The 26,072-nt window shown below is 40.8% G+C and overlaps 1 protein-coding gene across 2 annotated transcripts in view; it reads right to left on the bottom strand.

Annotated features, from left to right (window-relative positions):
* Positions 1-26,072, bottom strand: part of APC (APC regulator of Wnt signaling pathway) — a 200,229-nt gene that overhangs the window by 167,419 nt on the left and 6,738 nt on the right. Inside the window, exon 2 of one of the 2 annotated variants that reach the window (XM_077817310.1) lies at positions 21,700-21,817. The exons of the other annotated variant lie outside the window; for it this stretch is intronic. The gene's annotated coding sequence lies outside the window, so the exon portion shown is untranslated. The remainder of the gene's footprint in view (positions 1-21,699; positions 21,818-26,072) is intronic. 2 annotated transcript variants of the gene reach the window in all.

Below are 26,072 nucleotides of genomic sequence, written 5' to 3'. Positions count from 1 at the left end.
TTATGACTGGAATCAGGCACTTTGATTTTAACGTAGTGCGTATTTCCTGCAGAGGTAAATCCCATATTCTAGGTCCAACCCCTGTAAAAATTAGTTCTTCTCAACTCACAAGCCTCTTCCTATTGTTCAACATTTTCATTGCTCTGATGAAAAATAGCTATCATAGCTATGGAGGAAGATATAACAGCTCAAGAAGCGAAGGCTAATTCCATGGAGTACTTTGAATATCAGGACATGTACCTTGAACTAGACTTCTCAAATGCTTTGGATCAGGGCCTGGGTAGCCAGCTCAGAAAGCAATACACCAAGTGATCTATTATTAGGAGACCGGGCTGATAAAAAGATGTGTTCACACAGTCCATACCAGCTGATGCTTTTTAATTACATGTGGCTTCTTTCCTAGATAAAACAGACTGCAATAATCAAGCTCGAAGTTCATGCATGCATAGATTAGTATGGCCTCTTCAGCAGAGAGGCAAGTTCTCCAAAGTACTTCCCTCTTCCTATCGGCTTCACCTCACCCTTGTCTGGGCTCAGATTTAGCCAGCTGCTCTTTATCCAGGTACTGATTTCCACTGGAAGCTAGAAGACAGTGCTCTGTTTATATCTAATGCAAAGGATAGATATGGCTGGCACTTCACACTGTTTATCTCACCATTTGTCTCATTATGAAGAGGGGTCTGAACCTTAGTTGCAGAGTCCTCAGGGGACTATGCCTGTAATGACCCTCTGGGTTTAGTGCAAGAGGACATATCTGAGTCATTTCAGGGTATATCAGTTTATCCCTGGAGGCTATTAGAATCAGAACAGGAATATATAACTATCAATGGTATCAAATGATAAAATAGTTCTGCAAGGTAAATAGAGATACGTCCATTGTATGTGGACAGGAGGTGGTCATTCACCAAAGCAACAAGTGCGGTGTTTGTCCTGTGCCTTGACCTGAAGTCTGAGAGAAGAATCCAGGATAATGGCAGCCAACAGGTGGCATTGGAGACTTTGTCAATTAGCTTGCTTAAGCTTTTTTTTTTGGTTAAACACTGGGCAGGAACTCATGCAAGGTCTCAAACATCAAGCGGTGCTTTTTAAAGAATTGTTTGGATTACTGGATTGTGGAGATTTCCCATATCAAAAGAGGTGCTGACAATCTCATTACTGAGGGGTCCTTTGTGTTGCCTACTTTTTAAAAAAAAAAAAAAAAAACACATAGGAAGGCATGGGTCAGTTAGAGGTGCCAGCCCTGACTGCCATCAGCTTCTTTGACTACTACTTGTGAATGGACCAAATCCTTGGAAAGAATGCACTATGTTTCTGGTCTCAATCTCGGTCCCCCTACTTCATTCTTGGTAAACCATAAAATGAGATGACAATTCCTAACAGCAAGGGCTGCTACGTTTGAGGTTTGAGTGGACAAAGTACAGAATCAGCGTGTAGTCCAAAATTTTTTTCCAGGGTACTCATTGCTTCCTTTAGAAAGGCATAAGCTTATAGAATTGTGTCCTCATCTGTATCAGACTACATTCTTCCTTCCTGGTTGTTGTTGTTTTTTTGCCACAGTTAGTGACAGAATTAATGCAATCTGTGTGAACTATGAAGTGAAGGAGAGCACTTCAGTGCTGAAGTAAATATAGCAGTAATGAGAGACTGTTGTAGTGTCTTGCTAAGACTTCTATTCTTTGGTCTCTTGGCTGATTTGAGTTTTTATGATTAAATTTTGGAATTTAGCAAAGACTAAGAGTTTTTGGGAGCACACCAGGACAATGGTTTCCTCTGGTCTTGTAAAGGGTAAGAGTTACTTCTGCTTGCAGAAGGAAGTGGTCTTAACCCTGTGGAGAGGAGTCTCTCATATTTATGAACACATCCAGGCAAAAGGATCCAGTCCAGGGTATGTCCTGCCTTACACCATACAGTGACCTGACCATGATTCTGGATCATTAACATATTAGTACTTACTACATAAAATTATAGAGTGCCATTATTTAAAGATGGCCTGTATTTATGCCAATCCCAAAAGTTAGCATGTGAGACCTTGGAAAGTATCCTACTGTAGCCTAGAACTCCACACACTATCCCTTAGCAGCAACCGTCTTTGGAGCAGCTGCTCCTGGCCAGACCTCAGGTACAGCATAACAGCAAAATCAGTCTTCAGGGCGGTTCCTCTTAGCCAAAACTTGCTTTCTCAACAAGATCTCAGAAAAATGGATGAGCTATGTTCACTGCGCTCCTCAAATACTGGAGCATGGGACCACACCAAGGGCAATATGGATGGAGATTTGGTTTTAACTCTGAATTCCCTTGCTTGTCATGGGTAGGGGAATCTTATTTTAAAATCTGTTCTGGTCTTAGAAGAAAGCACAGTTCGATTCTTACAAAATATCACCTATAGATCCTGAAAATCATCATATTACTAGCAAAAAATAAAGTAGGAAAATTAAAAGTCATGAAATTGAACAAGTTATATACAGGCACGTTAACTTCAGCTTTCATTAGCAGCCCAAGAAAAAAAAATATTCTTTGCTTTAGAATTTTGGGTTAGGAAGTTCCCTAGCTTGTTAGTCCCACTGCACTCAGTCCTTGAAAATAAATGGAGACTCATCTAAGGGCAGCTTTTCTTAACACAAAGTAGTTCAGACAGCATCTGAACCAAACTATACTGGACCAAGGGTGATTCACAAATATGTACACTCATTCTTAATCATCATTTTGGCTAAATTACTCATGGGTCATTAGCCTTCTCTATGTATGTCTTGTTATTTATTTCTTGCAACCTTCTATTTATTTGACTTTTGAAAAATGATTATTTAAAAGTCCTAGGTATTAATATCCATAAAAGGCTCATTTGTAACTGAAAACATCAATTTCAGTCACAAACATTTAAAAATTGGACAATACAAAAACATTTTAAAATATCAAGTATTAAGGGTCTGTACTGTATCACCCTTAATCTTTTTTCACACTATGGTGATCCATTAGTATCTTCTTCAGCCAACACCTAAAGAGAATGGGAAACCATTAGTCTTCAAGGAAGTATGTTAGCATCTGTTCACACACAACACTATGAATCTTAAAAAATACAACCAGCTGGAAGTCTGAGTCTTTTTTACAGTGACAAGTAGGCGAGGTAATATCTTTTATTGGACTGACTTCCGTTGGTGAAAGAGAAACTTTTGAGCTTATGCAGAGCTCATCTTCAGTCTTTTTGACAATATTAATCTCCCGGTTTCCTACCAGCATGACCTACTTAAAGCTACACCCCCAAGGATGCAGAAGTTAGTTTTCATTAAATTCATGAAAAAGTAATCAACTTGATTAAAATATTAATACAGTTGAGTTGATGGAATATTTAACAGAAATATAAACCCCACAATAAGTAGTTGTAGACCAAAGAGGTCAATTAGATCTATTTATTTCCCAGACTACTCTGAATTATACTGAAGTTACACCATGAGCTATGAATCATGCTTTTTGACTATAAACATGAAGGTTTGCCTTGAATTTACACTTGTCCTATGAGGTTGCTCACAAAATGCATCCTTTTAGAAATATGATTCACAAATACGGTCCATCACTCCATGCAGAGAGTCATTATTTGTGGAATTGGGGCCTACATTTACTAACTGTCTTTTACTCATGACGCTACTGTCCCACTGTTAGAAATGGAAACTACTTAGCCAGGTGTACAAAACAGCTCTTGTACAGTTTAAAAAATAATAATAATAATTCAAGCAAGAAACATCCCCATAGTGTTGTATCTCTCAGGGAATAAAGGAAAAGTGTCTTTGAATCATTAGGATTACTAGTATCTTGATAGATTAAGCAACTAAAATCCACTTTCAGTTTTGTACAACAAACACCTTTGGTATGGTGTTTAACTTCTGATTCCAATTACACTACCGTTTTATAAATCCTCAGCTTATGTTTTAACATATTAACCCAGCTAAAATATATCCCATCATCAGATAGGAAGCCTGAGATCTATACTCAAGCTAATTTACAGTGTGTAAAAAATTAAGGTTTATAGTTTTTTTCAGACAGGGGTTCATTAAGCTAAAAAGCTTCCTATCAGATCCCATTACTATTATGCTTTCATTCGGTGTGTCATTCAGTATTGGTGATAGAAACCTTACATTTAACAAAAATAAAAGTAAATTTATTGGCAGGCACTTTAGGAGGTTCTTAGGAGCCTCATTAAAAATATTTAAGAGTCCTCTTCCAGCTAACTACTTTTAGTGTGTATATTACAGGCAGTTTAAAAAAGAAGATTAAGTGCTTCATGAGACTTCCATTATACTGATGAAATAATCAGAAGTCTACCGACTATTGGATTTGACAGAAAACTTCACTGTTATTAATATGTTAAGCAGAAAGAACATTAAGAAGCATTTTCAACCACAAAAACTGATTTAGAAGCAATAGAACAAGTACCATCTCTGCTCATTGGGGTGGGGGAAAAATGCTATTCAAAATATAAAATTAAGTAATTCTAAAGTACACTATCCACATATGCATAACAGAGAGTTTACTGAAAATATATCTGTGCAAACTGGAAAAATACAAAATATACTTAAAAAAAGTATCTTTGAATGTATAAATACCCAAATTAAACACCACAAATTTTGTCTTGCTGATCCCTTAAGAAAAACAAGCTCCTGTAAATGAAAAATGCTGCCTATGGCTTATATTTGAAGTCCAAAGATGACAGACAACTCAGATTAAAATTCAACTAATTTCAAACAGTAAATTTTAAATACTGATTCAAGTTATTCAATATCTTGTTCACCTTCTAAAAAACTATTTTACATTTTTGCAAAACTAAAAGCGATTTGGTTACTGATGACCTAATTACTAGAATAAAAGCTGTGTCTGACAAAGAGAGAGAAAGGACCACTGCTTCATACATAATTTATTAAGATTTCCAAGAGTATTCAGGTTAAATTAACTGATCTGAGCATCTCATTGTAATGTTAAATAAATTTTTAACAAGTCAGTGTGTTCTGATGTTCAAATATACACTTTCTTATTTTTCATTATTTAAAAAATATCCCTCAATATTTCTGCTGCTACATGGGTCGCAACTGGCCACCGAACCTTATGCTTTAAATGCATTTTGGGGCGTAGCAGTGCAGCACAGCCTCTCATCCCTCTGCAGCTTTCTCCTTTTTCAGCAGAGGAGCAAAAGCTGCTGCAGTCAACTGCAGAATAAGCCACTACCACGTCCTGTCACTAACAAAGACACCTATCTGTAATACCCAGAGGTGGCTTTTGCAGATTCACACAAAAGCAAAATTTTAACATTTAAAAAGTGCAAGAGAATGCCATGCTCTGCAATACCTGCCTCATCCTCCCTCCAGAATGCCTTCATTGTGGAGCTGTTAGATTCACATCAAGGCATCTCCTTCCCTGCTTTGTGTCCCTTTCTCTGGCAGCCACGGCTGCTGCGGCAGGAGGACGACGACTTCAATGAGCTCAAGCTCTCATTCCTCCTCGCAAAGAAATCTGCTACATTCTTTGTTGCCCTTTGCCCGTTTCCTTAGATACTGTTTTTTCCTCTTTTCTATGTCAACAAACCTTTTAAAAAGAGCACCCTATTTTCTAGCTACAAAAGCCCCTTTCTTCTCCCTTCCCCAGCTCGCCGTCGCCACCGCCTCCTCCTCTCCTGTCAAACACACTGATCAGAACCACAGGAAACCATCCAGAGCTCCTCGCTGCAGCAGCTGGGATAAAACAGGCTCCTCTCCCCGCAGCAGCCCGGAGAGGCACACGCACTGCACAGCAACAGACAGAGACACTGAATATTACAGCCCAGCATGGCTCGGCCGGCGTGCCGTGCCCTCCCAGTTTCACCTACCCCATCTCCGAAGCCGGCTGCGCCTCCATTCCGTCTCCAGAGCCCCGTCTCCGCCCGCACCCACTGGCTGCACTGGAGCCGGAGCCAATACAACCACATTCCAATCACGCGTGCGCCCAGCCTAGCCCAGTGCAGCCAATGGCCCAGCTCGCATTATAGGATGCGATGCGCCCTGGTCTGCATCCAGAGGATTAAACAGCTGCTCCCCCCCCCCACGACTCTGGTCAGTTCCGAGGGGACGGAAGGGGAGGGATCCTGTCAGTGATCATCGCAAAGCACAGCAACAGAGAATGTGAAGAAATGGGAGTGGGAATTGAAGGTGGGTGGGGAGAGTAAGTGGAAAGAGGAGGAGGCAAATACACCCCCCAAATAAAAATGCAAATCTTGCTCTATTTACTATTTGCCAAAACGATCCCAAACTATTACTTACTATCAGCACATAGAGCAGCATGAGGTATAACAGATGTTGCCAAAATTAATGTCAAGTATCTGGGAAGAGGAATCACTTTTCACAGCAATGAGGGTGAATATTGATAGTCTGTCCATTCCCTATTATGGTATTTATCTAAAATAGATGGAGTTATTTAGAACAGCTATTGTGCTTTAAATTTACACTCCAGGTTAATCCAAATTAACTTTCAAGTGTAAACAACCACTAAGATACCTAAACAATTTCAACAGTTCAACTTGATTGGATGAACACTACTATTTTTGAGGAAGTAAGTGCAGAATAAGGTCGGGTGCAAATTTAAAGTGCAAGAGCTATTCCTAAATTGCAAAAAAGGTACTGTGAGTGCAGAATAAAAGTGTCCACAAGGGGAGTTTGTGTGGAATAGCTATTGTGCTAACCTCACTTCCCTGTGTATTGAATGTCTTAGTTAGACTTTGTCTTCACTTGAACATGGATTAAGATAGAATGTGAATTTAAGTGCAATAGCTGTTCCTGGATAATTCCATGTGTGGACACTTTCAAAAACAAGTTAAGCTAAACAGAAACAGGCACTCTTATTGTGGAATAAGAGCACCATTCCATAATGAGCACGATCACATGTGGAATTAATCAGGAACAACTCCAAGTGAAGACCAATACCATGCTAAATAATTTTTCTCTTTCAAATGCCAATATGCATCCAACATGGAGCAGTAGTTTTGAAAAGACAACTAGAATCAGACTGCAGCTAGGTATACCTGCACAATGGGTAAGCCACCTCTTGCAGACTTGTTTTCTTGCTTTTGAATTAGAAAAAATATTTCAGATACACAATAGACATTTCCTTAGCACAAGATTTAAGGCAAGAAACCCCTCAATTATAAATCCTAACTGTGTTACTCACTCACTTAAATTCTCTCCATTTTAAAAAATTGAGACCACATTTGTCTACATCACAAGATGTTCTGAGGATTATAATTCTAGGATTTCTTCTTTCAGTAAAAATAGTCAAACAAATGCAAAACTACCCAAGTCTGCAAAAAATAATCTTTTACACTTACAAAGAGTCCTATCATGGATAGTTACCACCTTATTTTAAAAACTTTAAAAAAAACCTATCAAAGGAACTACTGAACATTCAACTGTTGGAAATTAGGACTCTGATCCTTCAGACAGCTCTGTAGGGATGCAAGAAAACAAGTTAATCCTATAACAGAACTAAAGGTATATGCCTAATACTTCAGTTAATTATTTTTGAAAACCCAAAACAAAGTATTGCTTAGAGATCCATTAAAATAATTTTCTTCCCTAATATTATTTCTGGATTTGCTTACAGTTCAACAGAATGCAATGCTTTCACATGTCTTCCATCAAACAAGCTTTTTGGTTATATAAACCATAAATTACTTTTATTATAAAAAGAGTCACCTGATAAATGTGCACTTAAGACTAACACATTATTCTAATTCAGTGTATAGTAGTCTGCTGTAGGAGTGCAGCAATTCTCCAAAAAGGGCAATATTTTTGAAGTTTAATGTACCCACATCATTTGAATGCTTATTTTATGTACATTTAGATGAGATGTGATTTGGAGCGGTCAAGCGATATCGTAAGTTTGTAGGCAAGGTAAAACAATGGTACCCAAAATGAGGGGTTTTTTTCCAGTTCCAGAAATACTGCATCACAACTGACTATAGCTTTACTCTTGACATTAATTTCAGCATCTTAATGCAGTATTTATTGGTCAAAGTTACCAAATGACAATGTATTAATTTTTTTTATTGGTTCTGCATGGGAAAGTTATTTTCCCCCCCTAGAACGATGAAGCTGTTTAGCATGCAGCAAAAATGGTGAATATCAACATTTTACAATATACTATTATAACATTTTTCATACCCGATATTCTTAAGTTAATGTATCTCAAGTGATTGTAATAGCGTTCTATATTTTTAATTGTCATTTGTTGACCAGATCAGTCTCACACTAAAGGTCGTGCACCAGTAGCAGTTCATTCCATGCCCACAGGTATGTACTGCATAGTGGGCAGAGAAATGTATGAATTCTTAATGTAATGCTTCTCCATTTGTAATCTTTTTACATACATGTAGCATCTAGTCTGTCTAGAAGAAGATTTTAATTTGTAAATGCCTATGTATGCAGTACTAGCCTTTGAATATTCTAGAAAGTAGCTTTTTAATTCAGTGACATTTATGCACAGATCAGTATTAGTTATGACAATACACAGATTCATACTGGGCTTTTATCAAAAACAGCAATTTTGATGCTAATATATAAATCTAATTTAGCACAAGCCTGTATACTTGTACAAATAAAAAAATGTAGCAATGGTGGTAATGTTAACAATATACTTTGGGAATTCTACCTCTACAGGGAAGTTACAGTATATGAAAACTTGGAGAATACAAGCCTCTTAAAACTTATATCAAAGAGAAAGAGACTCTCCACAGATTTTGAAAAATGGGGTTTGTTCAAGAAATGAAAAAAATCAAGAGAATGAGAAAAAAACAAAAAAATGGCAAAAGCCACCAGATGCTAGACAGAATTCTGTGATGCTGGAAGCAGAAGCCAGGAGAGATTAATTGTACTGGCAGCTACTGGGTGAATTTTTTTAGTTCAGATTGCCACTAATACTCTATCACGGGGGTTGCTTTAAGAAATACTCAAGCAAGTCAAATTTGGCATGTCAGAGTTGTATTGATTGGGGGAAAGGAAGGAAAGGGAACCAGACTGACACTGATCAGAAAGCATCACGTTCACCTGCTTCTACAGCTAACAAAAAGAAAGCATGTCCTCTGATTGATCCTGTTGCATTGTTTGCTTGAGAAAACACACACAAGACAAGAAGCCTCATAAAACAGAAATATCAGAGAGGAACCAATCTAAAGGATGCAGAATATCAAAAACAATGACATGTCATGCAGACCTATGGAAGATTTGATCGTTAAGGATGCAGTTTGTCACTCAAAATGTCTTTCTTCCAACCTGAGTAAAATGAATCAAAGCAAAACCATTACTCTGCAACAGTCACCTTATGGACATTTTTTTTTTAAATCAGTATAGGCTACCACTACTGGAGGAATTTCAGTTGTGATGGTATGCCAAGTCTCCAACATTCATGTTCTGGGATTATTTTCTCCAGATGCTACTTCAAGATGTCCATGCAGAGTGAGAGGTGATTGGAAACTTCACTTACACACACAACGCCATGCTTCCATACTCCTTTACCACAAAATAGGCCCAACTATGCCAAGTAGGTACAAATCTACATTCTTTATATGTTAAATGTCCTAGAATCTGGGAAATTTGCTGTACATCAGACTCCTGGCTCTTTTCATGGAATTTGCAGTGTCATGGAAACAGAGAAAACTGTCAGACTCAAGGGCAGCAGCGGGATTGGACTGACAAAAAAGAAGCCAGCCCCTGTCAGATGGACCCTCACAAGACATGTCCTGAGCGAATATGCAAGAAAGAAGTGTCCTAACAAGTAGTAGTGAAAACAAAGTCCACAAACAAATCCTTACCTCTACACTGAAGAGGGATGAAGAGCATGTTACAGCTCTTACCAACCACATCATCAACAATATGGCAAATCCTTTTGACCCTGAATTACTTCCAGAGGTGCTTATCAACATATCTACTGGACTGCATGTAACATCAGATGTACAAGAGCAGATGTTGAAGAACAAAGATTTGTGAGAGGTGCACTCAATCTGATGGGATACGTAGCTTCTTCAGTCCAGTCAAAAAAATCTATCAAAACATTTACGGACATGGCCAAAATCATCAAATTTAAGTCTAGCGAGGGAGAGAATCACAGCAGCTACCAGTCCAGAAATTGTTTTCCCATAGAGCCCTGTCATCTGCAAGACAGATGTTTGAATGCCAATTGTTCTTAGTCACCCGATAGGACCTGTGCCTATGTCCCTCTTCCATACTGATGGAACAATAAGAACAGAAAAAGCTCAATTAGGGCATCAGCGAAAAGCTCAAAGAATCCATGAGCTAAGAGCATGCAACAAAGAAATCAGGGATGCAATGGCTTTTATAAAATGATGGCTGGAGACAAATTCCACCACATTCATTAAATTGGCTGTTGAGTACTTGAGGCAAACACTAAAAGCATTTGACAAAGCTAATTCCATAATTGAAGTCTTTGACAGATAAGACAACAGTAATTCTAAAAACTGCAGAAAGGCCATGCCAGACAGGATCAAAGGCTAGATGTAAGAAATATTAGGTGATTGGTGGATACATTGTACCTCCGTGGAAAAATTTCCAAACATGGCATCCAACAAGCAAGACAATTATAAAATTCCTCTGTAAATATATATATTTCAAAATATACCTGAGGGTGTAGGAACACTCCTCTTTGCTGGAGGTTTTTCCAATAGTGAAATAGCAAAGTCTATCATCAGTAGAGGTGCTGAAGAATCCCATAACTTGTACAGTACATAAGAGGAAGCAGACACAAGGATGCTTCTACTTGCTGTACATGTCAATATGGCTTGTGGGTCTCACAGTGTCAAAGGAACCACAGTAATTAGAGGTCACCTAATACAGATATTTTGTCCTTACTGTTCACTGATTTCCATAAATGGAACACAGATAACATGTGAATTGAAACAGGCACCATTACCAGCACAACTGACAAGCATTGCCTCATACCTGTGCATGCAATTTGTGATGCACTCACTCCTGACTTCTGCAATATACTTGCTACTGTATATACAGTAACAAAATGTGACTGTGTCATCTTATTTTGTATTGGGTGGGGTGAATCTGTGTTCAATGTTGTCAAAACAAAGGGAGCTTACTGTTTCAGAGATCTTGCTAAAACTTGGGAGTGATGGACCAGCTGCACTTTCAGCAGCAAGGAAGTTAGTAACAGTGCGCATGACCAGAGTGAGAGGAAAAAGACCCACAGAGACCTGAATCGATTTTGATGGCTAGACTGAAGCACAATGGACAAGTCATGGGCCAAACTCCCACCATGTGAGGACAGTTTTGAAGGGCATGTCAAAAGAGCATTTGGCAAAGATTTGCATGCCTTCGCACGCAGGCAAAGTAGATATTGCATCACCATTGCAATTTTGAACATAAAATGTGGATGATGAACTACTTCCTGTATTCTTCCAAGGGTCCAATGGCATCTGAGCTTCTACAAGATCTTATCTGAGCCTGTACCCATACAGGTCACTGCACAATCAACAGTGCCTAATCAAAACAATCTTCCCTGTACAGAACTGCGCACAAGCCTAGGAGAGCTGACTTATCCTCTATTTCAAGGCACACTGATAGAAGAAAAACAGTTTAACTATTGCCTTAGAAGTTACAAAATGAGAGTGGAGTGGGCATTTGACCATTTGAAAGTGAGGTGGTGCTGTCTTATGACGAGGTTAGAGGCTGCTGAACAATACTTGCTTAGGATTATAGCTGCATGTTATATTTTACACAATATCTGTGAGAAAGTCTCAGTGATGGATGGGAAGCTGAGATGTAGAGAATTGCTTAGCAATATGGGCAGCCAGCAAGACACCCACTACAAAATGTGAAACACAAGGACAGTACTGTCAGGGATATATTTTGTTTTTTCTTTGAGACTGGTGCCTGAAAATGTGCAGCTGTCTCTTCAGGGAAAGGAGGGTTGGATTTTGAGCACTGTAGTTGATTTTACAGATGTTAGAAGTGGCACATTATGGTGTTTTTTTGTTTGACTGTAGTATGTATGCTTTAATAACTGGTTAAAACCTGTTAAGTTGAAAACTAGTGTTTGTGTGTCAAACATTGTGAATGCTTTGAGACTTCAATGTTTTTTATTGAACAAATTCTAACAGTAAACCACCACCAAAAATAAAACTTTGAAAACACTACAAACTTTTCTCATCGGGATTAAAACATGAAACAGCTCTAAAGTGAAAAAGTGCACATTCACATGCAGTGCAGTTGTGGGGAGGTGGGAAGGTTCCTGTTCAGAGGGAGGGGTATGTTTTGCATTTGCTGCTTCTAGTCTTTGTGCCTTCTGAGGTTCACTGCCAGGGCTCAAAGTTGCCAGGTGCACAGGTTGACTCAAATTTCCTGGCCTCCCATATGGGGGTGTTCTTGCTGCCCTGTGCTGGGGCTGGGGAGGGGACATCCGTGTCATTCCCAGTATTATCCAGGGTCTGATGAACATGACTGGGTCCTCGCTGAGGGCACTGCATTGCCTGCTGGCCTAACAGCAGCATGCATTCCAGCAGAGCGTTCTGCCTGTTCATCACCTCCAGGAGCTGCTTTTGTACGCCCTTACCTTTCTCCACAGTGTCTTTGGCCATATGACAATGCTGTCCTGGGCCAGTTCAATGGTGTCTCTGGATAGCTGCCTGTATACCTCCCTCTCATACATTAAACACACCATCCAGTTCTTGATATGTGTGTGTGTGTGTGTTGGGGTGTTTGGTTTTTTGCTAGTCTGTAAGTAGGGCTCTAAACATCTTCTCTTTGGACCTCCATTTCTTCCCTCTCAAGTTGCCAGTCACTGAGACATTGATGAAGGCTCTGTTCTTGAAGGTACTATGGCTGGGGGAGCAGAGAAACGAAAAAAATAGCTATTGTTCATATTAGTACTGTTTCCACAGAAGCAGTGACAGCACGTTTCCTATCCTCTCTCTCTGAATTCCATCCCTTGAGATTCATCGCAGTCGGGAGACCTCAGAGATAAGTGGTGTGTGCATGTGGGCTAAATAGGATGCTGCGATTGGTGTTCCCAGTTTGGGGCTTGCAGTTAATGCTGTGCCTTGAAGGTACTTCTATGCATGCAAGATATTCCTAATTGGGGCACTGAGATGAAAGTAGGGATGAATCAAGAGGGAGCTGGATAGCATTTCCCTCTGCATCCCCTTTAGGCTGTCCTGACCCTTGAAGACTTACACTGAGGCAGGTGACTAGGAACAGAGAAAGGGCTTAAAAGGTAAAGGGTAGGCAAGAGAGATATGTTGTGAATTATTCACCAAGATGGTCCTCTCAGAAGTGCAAAGGAGTTGCAAGCTATACCAGGAACAATGGTAATGCTGCTGAATGTCCATACTAAAATTGAGCACTTTCTCAGTCTTCAGTCTATTCTCTCTCTCCTGCAGAGATTCAGAAAGTGCAAAGAAAAGGAGACTGGGTTCTACATTGATTAAAACTTAACAGCTCCCAGTCTTTTTCTATTAAATATATAACCTATGGAAGGCCATTATGCCTCCTTTGTCTACTTTACTGCAATAATGATTAATGATATTTGATATGATATTTGATATGATATTTGATATACTTCTGTCAATTGCCTTAAGCGCTGTAGCATGCAATTCCTAACCTAATCTTTTCCTGCAATGCAACACTGTTACAGACTATACACATTTCTGCAAGAATCATTAGCTCTATTAGCTATATAGGCATGCAATGCTGCAACAGGGTTCACAACTCACCTCTCTTCCTGAGGCCCGCTTGCCCTCCCCAATAAGGCTCAGAGAGGCTTCGGGGTTGTGTGACACCCATGTCTTTATTTACTTAACTTCATCTCACCACCAGTGTCCATCTACGTACAGGATTAATCTCCTTTACAGGCAGAGCCAGCCATCAGTTAGGAGGCCTCCAGTTCCCTCCCTGACTGACTTCTCCTTGGCTGCCCCCCTGCCTTCTGGCTCCCTCCCAGCCTTTATAGCCCTTGGCTTGTAAGGTCAGCAGGTGTTGCCAATCCTCAGGCCAGCATCAGGCCTTTTCCATCAGCCACAATCTGTTTCCCCTGATTAGAGCTGACTGGGCAAGGGCTAATTAGGTACTTTTGCACCAGCACCCTGCTACAAATGCCTATACCCATATATACCTCATGTAAACTGAAAACTAACCAAACTTTTTTCCCCCCAAATGACTGTCTTAGAAAACTGCTGAATTTTACACACTACATAGATTCAAATGAAAGTATCACACTATGGAAGAGGAAAGTTGTAGCTGTGCCATGCGGCCACCATTTTCAGCATGCGAATAGAGAGAAGGGGCAATATTTGCTAGGAAGTTAGTAGATGGGTATATCCCTTCATGACATGAGTTTGTGAACAGTTGATGGTCAGGGTATTAGCACAAGATAGAAGTTGATTACCTGACCCAGCTGCCATTTTGAAAATATTTTTAGGGAAGGCAGAACAAAGGGGAGGAACAGTGTTGGGTGAGGGCAGGAGGCTCAGAAAGGCTGGTAGTTCACATACAACCCAAATGGCAGCCGCCATTGGGCACCCAGAACAGAAGCTAGCACAGCTGTATAGCATAATTGTAAAGATACATACTTACATGAAAAAGTCTCCTGGAGAGGATCTTCCTGCTGTAACCTGGGCTGGGATACGGGCTGGGATACGGGCTGGAAATTGGGCCTCTCTGAGGGTCTCGAGTGCTGAAGAGATCCTGGCTATATGAGGAGATTACTTCACTGTCCTCCACCCATGAATTGTGACCATCCTCAGGGGGCCACAGTGTCCTCAGCAGGGGCACCACTGCTCACAAGAGGATTGGGTTCTAGTGGCATGCCAGCAAAAAACCTGCCCAGCTCTTCATAGAGCAGATTGGTCACATGGGACTTCTGGACTTGTTTCTGGCATCCCCAGGGTTTTTTGTACATTTTTTTGAGCTCTGATCTTTATATTGTACTGCTTAACATCCTGGCTGTGACCCTTCTTGGCCCTCTGTTTAGTGTTGTTCTCAAAAAGATTCTTATGGTGGTGTTAGTACAGCAAGCTTTTGCAACCAGTCATTTCTCACCAGATTACCAGATCAAAAAAAATCTCACCCCAGGCTCCTTGTGGCTGTACAAATATTGCTGCAATGCTGATATACTGAAATCCAGGAGCAAATGAGCCGATCCTGGCCTCTCACCTGTTTTTAAAGGGTGGAGGAGACATCCTGTCAACTTGATCCCTTAGCAGTGGATGGCACAGGTAAACAGACAGGTCAGTCACAGATACCCTCAAAGCAGCATGGGATAGCAGTGGAAGGACTGCCAAGCAGTGTGCAAAACTATTGTGGGCACATGAACAACAATCTGCACTAACTATATTTGCAGTTTACTCCACTCTGAAAGCAGAGAGCAGAATTTGCAGCAAATAGAGAGTCAGTGTGCTTTAAGGGTTTGCATTGTGTGTACACAGGCATTTTCAATTCACACTAGCTTGAATTAATGCTAACAAAACCCCCTGTGTAGACAAGTCTTAAGTCTGTAGGGAGCTTCAAAACAATACTTTGGGGGTGTGAATGCCCCAGTATCTCAGTGGAAATTTAACTCCAAGAGCCACTATACTAGGAATTCTCATTCTCTCCCCTGTCCCCTCAACACACACCCCCCGAAATGGAGGGAAGCTGCCACCACTCACTCCAAATGAAGGGTGGCAGTACTATGACACAGGGGAAGAACCCACAAGGACTGCATGTCATAGTGTCCTAGAGTCCTGGATTGCATTCCCTGGCCCTGCTTAAGGCAGAGTGCCACAGACTAATTTTATGTTGCTGGGGAAGGAAGGGAAGGAGAAGAGAATGGGAGTATTTCTTTTTCACTAGATTTGCTGTCTTACCCTTTCACGGATTGTCCCCTTGTCACTGTATTAGGCTTTGTCATTAAAACTTTTGTCGCCCCCCAAATGACAAAAGTTTTAACGACAAAAAGCACCAGTGTGAACAACACTTCGTGGGGGGGGATCTGCACTCCTGGCGACAAAGCTACTGCCCCTGGTTGGGATGGTTTTATTTTGTCACCAGGAGAGCTCTTTCCCAGCGATAAAGAGCAACTACCCAGCACACCTTATAACAGCCACACAGTCGTAAGGTGTGCAGTGTAGACATAGTCTGAGGAAAAAGGATATGCAGATATTCCCAATCTGCCTTTGCTAGACCATTCATTCATTGTTTTGAATATCTTTATTTCCTCCTCTCTAAAGTAAATGGTCTCAATCTTTTCCATCTCTTCCTATAGGAAAAAAAATCTAGGTGTCTACCATTTTCACTGCCAGAACCCCCTCTATTTCTATAAATAATGGAAATAATAAAAGTTACAAAAGCTAAATTCAGTATTCTGGATCACTGTGACCAGGTCCTCATCTGGGAGGAAGGGAAGAAGTTTCCTAGCAAGCTGGAATTGAAAGGCATTTTTAAAAACTGATGCAACCTGGTCATGCATACCAAGTGGGGAGTCTAACACCACTTTGACAAATGGGAGCTGTATGCCTTCAATAAAAGATGGAGACAACGTCTCTGCCAGTTCTTCTATTCATTTGTCTTTTTCTGATCAGCATCACTTTAGCCTTCCCTGGGTTCAGCTTGAGGCAGCTGTTCTTCACCCAACAGCTGATTTCTTTTGGCATTCTTAGGTTAGTAGTGGCACTGGTTGTATAAGTTGAGAATGATATATATAGTTGAGTGCCATCAGCACAGTATTGGCAACTGAGCCCATGAGGTCTCACTCTACCCACAGCGGTCTCACATAGATATTCAAGAGAAGACAGAGAAGGTATGGATCTTATGGGACTTTGCAGGTGAGGGCCTTTGGAAAGGAGGAGCAGTTACCCATCATCATTCTCTGAATTCTGCCAGAGAGAAACAATTGCAGCTACTGTAGTTCTGGACCATCTACTCCTGCTATGTCATATAGGTGTGCTAGTACCACCTTGTCAGTAGCACTGTGTCAAAGACTGCAGAGAGGTCCAGCAGCCTACACATGAACATTTTGCTGTGTCCATGACCATAAGGTGGTCTTTTAGAGACACTAGAACCATCTGTACTGTGCCCTGGTCTGACCGCTGTCAGTGAGGCATCCAGGATGCTGGCTGATTGCCATTTTTCTAACTACTGGTTACACCACAGTGATTTGAATTTTATCTGCTATAAATTGATCTTTTACTATTGACATAAAACCCCCAGAGCTCAGTGTGTGCTCTTATCTAATGACTGAGAAGTTCTTTTATAGGCTGTTATATGAAGTGCTGTCCTTTCCACATAAAAACTATGCTAGTTTGGAATGTGAATATACATAATATTTTCTTTTTTACAGGTCTCAAGAAACCATTGAGGAGGCACAGCTAGATTCAGCTATTGATCGCCTCACCTCCTTCAGGACCCTATTGCACTTTTAGGTTTCCTTCCAAAAAAAGGACCAGGAACTCATAGACCAGTGGCTTCCAAAAAAATTCCTCTTGGACCATGCAATAACCTGACGTTTCAGAAAGATCCAAATGTATATTATTGCCTGAAGGGCCAGACTGGTGTGGTTAAATACACGTTTAGAAATGGTTCACTGATTTAGGAGTACGAACAAAACAAATTGATGATTCAGCTTCAATTAGCTAGGTGGCCAGCCACTTCAAGTCCAGAAACACATCCTTGTCATTCTAGTCTGTTGAAAGAGATTCAAACAATACAAATTGCACTAGAACAAAGAGCAATAATGAGAACACACTCTTCTGCCAGAGAATCTACCTAAATCTGCATTATAAATATGTATATATGCCTTTTTAAGTCATCCTCTAAAGTTACCTTTGATGCCTCTTTCTTGGTGCAGATAAATAAATGTCATATCTATCTGGTGACTAATCAGTCAGATAAAGAAAACAATGAAAAATGACAAATGTTTTTTAAATGGTCAGATGCAATTAGAGGCTACAGATTTATGAAGATGATACAGCAGATTAAACTAGAAGATCCTGCTGTATTTCTGACTGGGTTCTGATCTTTATTACTGCATGTATAGTAGCTTGTTTCACATGGGTCTTTAGTACCTTTATATCATTCTGGGCACCAGTTCAGAGCTAGAGAAAAGAACTGGACATTTTGTTCCCTTGTAAAATTGAGAAATGGATTTGGAACAGTATAAAGACAATCATGTACAGAAATCTACTTTTTCATGGAAATAAAGCAGTTCACAAATCTACTGGTTAAAGAAGTAGACAAGGATTCTTTCTCCCCATTCAATTCACTCTTTTCAATTTCTTACACTTGAAACATTTTTTGGAAAAAGCTTAATGAATCAAGTTCAGTTCTCAAGGTCCCAACAATAACATTCAGACATTTAATTAGTAGGCCATCACTTGAGCTGGCATCTAAACCTTTTGTCAAAGACCTAATTCCATACCAATTCAAACACCCTATTAGTCTAATATTAACTACAGGAAACCATATGACATCTTAGTTCACAGATTGCACTGCATGCACTAATATAACACTGCAGTGACAGTCTAAATGAATGCAAGCATACAGACCTAAGAAGTATAAATCTTTTGAAGCTGGTAACAGTATTCCATGTCTCTGCAAAACAAACTAAGACTTACCTGTGTACTCAAAAGGTAACTTTGATGTAAGGCTCAAGAGAGGCCTGTGCTTCTGAGACTCTGGCAGTCCAGGTGCAGATCTTTATCTGGATATAACCCTGACATAAGATCTGATCTCTGATGATTCTGTATTTTGTTGATTCAAATGTTATCAGTCAACCACTGCTGACTTCAACAAGGATACTATTTACCCCCTGGAGTGGATAGGAGTGCTGTTGAGAAGGCCAAACACCTCCCTACGCCCTTTCTAGCTATTATGTAGAGGCTTGGCAGAATGCTCTGAAGCCTCAGACCCTGGAATCAGCATCTTCCAAGCTAATAAAACAGGTGGGAAGGAATAACACAGAAGAAAAGTTACTGCACAAATCTAGATATTAACCACACAGCATTTTATTCTTATTTAATACTATCCAGCTGCCAGTGGTTGACAGCTTTAGTATTTGCTTTTACCTCCACAGCTAAGGACACCTTCAAGATGAGGAACAGTAAAACCTTAAAACAAGAACAAAACCCCAAACATTTATTTCTGATTCAGCTGCATCTTCAAAGTACAAGTACCACGGAGGTGGTGAACTGAGGTGAGTAACAAAAGTCAGGTATTTATTTTGATCAGTACAAATTAAGCCTGTACAATGGACCAGATGGGCAATGGCAGCATAACATAGATGTCTGCGTATTGGTACAAGTGGAATTTCTGTGCAAGACCAAGATCTGACTTTAATTCTAGGAACTCAAAAATATGTTAGCATCCCTTTTTCTATTTTAAGCATCCTAAAAGTAAATATCTTTCAAATTAAAAAAATAAGCGAGAGGATACATAAAATGATTAAGGCATTAATTTTAAATATGCATCTGACGGGTAAAGAGTCATCTGACCTTCCCTCTAGCGCCCCACATCAAGTCACAAAGCCCACTTGTTATTCTATTCAAGTTTTTATATCACAATCAGCTCCTATTTATGACTGGGTAACATAGAAGGAAGTTGTATTCTTGGAAATGGTCACTTACTACAATTATGGCCAGTGTAGTGACCAGATATTTGCAGTTTTCATCTCAAGCAACTTTATACCTCAAGACAAAAAATAAGCTATACCTTTGCTCCACAATCTATTCCAATTTGAAGGTGACCAACAAATACATACATATTAAGACCCAGAACATCTTGATGTATAAGATAAGCAAATAATTGATGTATTGATTATTCCATTCTTTAATATTTATTATCATGCTCAAAAGCTTGAGTCACTCTTATTAAAATTACATTTAATAAAATTTTGCATGTACATGATATATATAAAAAAATTAGTGAAGTTTGATTTTTTTTTTTTTTTTAGACAAATTGGGGACTTGGTAAGCAACAGCTTAAACACCTTGGACACAAAGCAACGCCAGCTACTTGAAAAAGAAGTAATTATAATACAATTACCCCGGTAACTATTCTTTAGTGTGACTACTAATTAAAGGAAAAGCATCATTAGCTACCCTAGTTAGACATAGGAGCAAATTTGAAACAAAGTTGTCTGAAAGATACCAGAGGAAAAAAAAATTCATTAAAAACATGCTTCACAAAATAATTTTGCAAGAAATCATCGCTTTGTATTCTATACCTGATGTAGTAAATTGGTAAAACAGTCTAGAAACAAGTTTCTTTGTAGAAATGTACTATAAACAGCTTTATATACATATACACACACACACAGAGCTGAAAGCTCATGCTGCTGCACAGATGTGGCAGTTGGGCCTCTCTCATACAACCAAAAAAGAGTTGCATGTAAATTAGCTGTTGATAAGGTTGGTGATTGGCTGAGTTACCTCTGATATCATAATGACCTACAACTCCTGGGATGGCATAGATATGTGCCTTACCATAGCTCTACAGTGTACAGCTGGAATTAATAAAGTCAAAATAGCTGAGATCTTTAAAATTGGATGCTAAAAGACTGCAAATCCCACTGATGATTCAATTTGGTGATATTCTCAACCATGCTTGGTAGAGGTTTCCTTCACTTGACACAGACTCAGATATTCTTGCTTTCAGAGTGACACACAAAGGGTATGTCTACACTGCAACTTAAGACCAGGATTAGCAGAACTCAAGGTAACAAACCCTCGGTTTGTAGGGTTTGAGCATCTATACTCTTGTAAATCCAGATTAGGAACTGTTGAACACTGGGTCTCTAGATGGCATTATGCAGGACTGAGTCCAAACACCCACATCATAGATTTCTTAGCACCCTCCCAAAATGTGGTTGCTGTAGCCGTTTGTTCTTGGTGCAGTGTGGGAAAACTTGACTGTACAGATGACAAAAAAAAAAAAAAAAAAATAGTGCGGTGGGCTCTGGAACAGTTATGGCAGACTTCCTGAGCATGAATCCAGTGGGGCTGCATCTACACGGCAAAGCAACAGGGCTTGAAGCCTGGGTTCTGGCTTGACTCAGGCTTGAACCCTCCAGCCCCACAGGGTCCTGTGACCCTGGATCTGAGCCCTGAGTTAGTGTAATTTGTGCTTAGATAGAAAGGTGGTCAGGCTTGAGCTTCAGCTTCCATTGCAGTGCAGACATGCCCAGAGTGACCATCCTAGAATCTTCTTATAGATACACATGGCACAAGCTATTTTAGTTGGTTAGAAGGCTAACACCACACTTTATATGGTTTGTTCTTTTATTTCTGGTGATTATAATTGGAGGAAAAAATTAGATTACAAAACTGTTTGGGAAGGCAAGGAAATGAGAGTGAATGATGAACCACTTCTACAAAAGCACCAGTGATATGTTAATATTTAAATACATTTGATTTTTGCCATTTTTATCCTGTATCTCAATTCTTGCTTACATAAGCAAGAAAAAGTCTCAATTCATCTCAGTATCTGTTCCTACTAAACTTGTTTTACTTTTTCAATATTCCCAAATTAATCTAAAAAAGACAGTTGTATAGTGACATCACACAGTCCATAAGATTTAAACCAGTATATGAGGGCTAGGGTCAATTTCAACGTATACAGCAGTTATCAAGCCTCTCTCTTCACAAAAGAAAAGGCAACATTCAAAATTCAAATCTGACAGGATCTTAAAGAACTGTACCTGCATTGTGAAGGATTTGTTTTGCCAGTCAAGAGTCCAACATATATAGATCATACTGCATTTTCTGTGATGCACCCAACTTCTGCACGTGACTGATTTCTCCACAAGGAAAGGAGCACTAGATAGTATGAAACATAAAACATACAAGCTACGGTATGCTCCATGTCATCAGACTGGATATCAATATTGTGCCTCAAATCCCAATCATTAACCAAGGTTACATTTGGTGTGCCATCACTGAGATCCTACATTTCCCATATATCTACACATTTTTGTAATTCCTCTACAGAAGATAAATTGTGCCAGCAATTCTGCTCGTAGTTCAAGTGACCCAAGAGAGGGGTAACAGCAGAACAGCGAAACTGACATCAACAGCAGCCTTCTGATATAGTAATCCTCCACCGCGTCTGGAGGTGAAGCAGTATGAAAAAGTTCTCTATTTTACAATCTATGATTTCCAGTGCAGTTTACCGGATTTGAAAGCACTCTAGTAATCGCTCCCTCACCATTTCTTATTGATGATGGTAGTAGTAGCAGCATGGATGGGTAATAATGGGAGTCACATGCACTCTTAACCAACACAGTTCCAATTTTGGCCCTTCCAGGCTGTGGGAATATAGCAGGAAAGAGGGCTATCAAAAGACCTCTGGAGAAGAAATATACCCTTTTTTCTGCCTGAGTGTATGTAGAAAAAGATTAATGTAAAATTAAAAAACAAAAACAAACAAAAAAAACTCAGATCTTGGGGAAAGAAGGGATGAGACTAAAAAATTAAGCTTTAAAACTGTCTAAAGTGGCTGCTTTGATACTCTTCCACTAGAGGAAATTCAAGACCGCAGCTGCAATAAAGTCAATTGAAACCACTTTAAAGCCTTAACCTTTGACTGAAAAAAAAAATTCTGGGTAAGCCACTGAAAAGTTCAAAATTATCTGTCACCTTCACTGGAGAACCTGAATCTTCTATAGTATTCATGAAGTTCTCTGAAGGCAAGCATATATTGCCTGATCTGAACTTGATTCACAGATCACTTTAATCTTTGTGTTCTTCTAATCGTTTCTATTTCCTCAAATAGTCTCATATTCTATGACTAAGACATGGCAATTTTGCTCAGCCCTCTGCAAGTATAAACTAAAGCCTTTCAGCCTAACCAGTTAAACCATTACATTAAGTCCAAACTTCTGTCAGAACTCAACTGGATTCAATAAAGCTATACGCAAACTACAAAAGCTTTGTCCTCAAATATTCACTTAAATTTTAAAACTAGTTTGCTTTGTCCATGTTTGTGTCCTTTCCCTATAAGCCCTGGCCTACACTACAGGATTAGGTCGAATTTAGCTGCATTAGGTCGATTTTAAAATGAATGCGTCTACACAGCCAACCCCGCTCTGTTGACCTAAAGGGCTCTTCAAATTGACTTCTGTACTCCTCCCCGGCAAGGGGAGTAGCACTAAAATTGACCTTGCTGGGTCGAATTTGGGCTAGTGCAGACGCAATTCAACGGTATTGGCCTCTGGGAGCTATCCCAGAATGCTCCAATGTGACCGCTCTGGACAGCACTTTGAACTCTGATGCACTAGCCAGGTACACAGGAAAGCCCCAGGAAATTTTGAATTTCATTTACTGTTTGGTCAGTGTGGCCATGTGGTCTGGGATCACTGTGGCACAAAGCGTGGCAGCGAATGGTCCTGGGTTTTGGTCACATTCATGCACCATTTGGTCTTTATCTTTCTGTATCAGTCACAGGAAAGTGATATCATTCACGGTCACCTGGTTGAAATAGGGGAAGTTTGGTAAGGGGACAGTAATCCCCTCTGGTGATCCCCCGCACATTAGACCCTGGTCATGCTGGCTGTTTGCGCTTGGCTAGAAGGGATCGTCCCAGAGAATAGCCACATGGCAGGGGGAGGAGGGGAAAGGATCATCCCAGAGAATAGCCACATGGTGGGGCGTGGGGAGGTGTGTGCTGCACACCCACCCGAAAACTGCAGCCCCTCCTTTTGTAAAATATGAATGTGAAACCCAGACGGCATTGCTTGCTATGGGAAAGGATGGCAGTGAAGTTTGAAACCATTCCCACATGTTATGACGGCATAAGAAGTAAATCCCACGTACCAAAATGCTTACCATGGCTGCCTGGAAACCGAATTCTGTTGCCCAGCCATGTGTGATGTGTCACCATACCGGCAGGCGCTCAATATAAAAGTACAAAATGCGACCTTGTACCTAAAGCACATGTGCTGTCTGCTGTGAATTGCTTGATTCACTGTGAAAGAGTCTCAGAAATATATTATCTTAAATTTTACTCTCCCTTTTTCTCCCCCCTCAGGTGCAAATGTTTCTATGCTCCCCCTATCATCTCCATCCCTGAGGTTATCACAGATTAGAAGGTGAAAAAAAACGCACTCACGATGACATGTTTTCCGAGCTCATGCAATCCTCCCACACTGATAGGGCACAGCTTAATGCATGGAGGCATTCAGTGGCAGAGGCCAGGAAAGCATTAAGTGAGGGCAAAGAGCAGAGGCAGGAAGCGATGCTGAGACTAATGGGGGAGCAAACTGACACGATGAAGCGTCTGTTGGAGCTGCAGGAAAGCCAACAAGAACGCAGACCCCTAATGCATCCATTGTATAACCACCTGCCCTCCTCCCCAAGTTCCATATGCTCCTCACGCAGACACCCAAGAACACGGGGGGGGAGTGGGGACAGAAGGCGGCTCTGGGCACCCAGCCACTCCACTCCAGAGGATGGCCCAAGCAACAGAATGCTGTCATTCAAACAGTTTTAATTTGTAGTGTGGCTACAATAAGCAATGTGGCCTTGTCCTTCCCTCCTCCCTGACCCCACCTCACTCCACCCCACCCGGGATATCTTGTCAGTTCTCACTTTTTTAAAAAATAAAATAAAGAAAGAATATATGGTTTCAAAACAATAGTTACTTTATTTCGAAGAAGGGATGGCGGTTGGCTTACAGGGAAATCAAATCAACAAAGGGGGCAGGTTTGCATCAAGGAGAAACACACACAACTGTCACACCATAGTCTGGCCAGTCATGAAACTGGTTTTCAAAGCCTCTCTGATGCGCAGTGCGCCTAGCTGTACTCTTCTAATCACCCTGGTGTCTGGCTGCTCAAAATCATCTGCCAGGCGATTTGCCTCAACCTCCCACCCCGCCATAAACATCTCACCCTTACTCTCCCAGATATTATGGAGCGCACAGTAAGCAGCAATAACAATGGGAATTTTGGTTGCGCTGAGGTCTAACCTCATCAGTAAACAGTGCCAGCGAGCTTTTAAACGTCCAAAGGCACATTCTACTACCATTCTGCACTTGCTCAGCCTATAGTTGAACTGCTCCTTACTACTGTCCAGGCTGCCTGTGTACGGCTTCATAAGCCATAGGAGCAAGGGGTAGGCTGGGTCCCCAAGGATAACTATTGGCATTTCAACATCCCCAACAGTTATTTTTTGGTCTGGAAAGTAAGTCCCTTCTTGCAACTGCTCAAACAGCCCTGAGTTCCTAAAGATGTGAGCGTCATGCACCTTTCCCAGCCATCCCACATTGATGTTGGTGAAACTTCCCTTGTGATCCACCAGTGCTTGCAGCACCATTGGGAAGTACCCCTTGCGGTTTACGTACTGGTTGGTAAGGTGGTCCGGTGCCAAGATAGGGATGTGTGTTCCATCTATCGCACCACCACAGTTAGGGAACCCCATTGCAGCAAAGCCACCCAGTATGACCTGCACATTTCCCAGAGTCATTACCCTTGATAACCTAATGTCAGTGATTGCACTGGCTACTTGGATCACAGCAGTCCCCACAGTAGACTTGCCCACTCCAAATCGATTCCCTCGTGGCCAGTAACAGTCAGGCGTTGCAAGCTTCCACAGGGCTATCGCCACTCGCTTCTCACCTGACAGGGTAGCTCTCATCTTAGTATTCCTGTGCTTCAGGGTGCGGGAAAGCAACTCACAAAGTTCAAGGAAAGTGGCCTTATGCATGCAAAAGTTTCACAGCCACTGTGAATCATCCCATACCTGCAAGACTAGCAGTCCACCAGTCTGTGCTTGTTTGCCAGGCCCAGAATCAACATTCTACTGTATCAACCAGCCCCACTGCCACCATGATGTCCCAATTGCCACAGCCCGTGCTTTCAGGAACATCTGTGTCCATGTCCTCACCACAATTGTCCTTGTGCTGGCTTCTCTTAGCCCAGTTCTGCACATACTTCAGTATAATGTGCGAGGTGTTTACAATGCTCACACCACCAGCGGTGAGTTGAGCAGACTCCATGCTTGCCGTGCTATGGCGTCTGCAGGGGTAGCCCAGGAAAAAAGATGCAAAATGATTGTCCGCCATTGCTTTCCTGGA

This window comes from Eretmochelys imbricata, chromosome 5, assembly GCF_965152235.1.
Source record: "Eretmochelys imbricata isolate rEreImb1 chromosome 5, rEreImb1.hap1, whole genome shotgun sequence".
In the NCBI taxonomy this organism is placed as follows: domain Eukaryota; kingdom Metazoa; phylum Chordata; order Testudines; family Cheloniidae; genus Eretmochelys; species Eretmochelys imbricata.
This window is presented reverse-complemented; position numbering and strand designations above follow the sequence as displayed.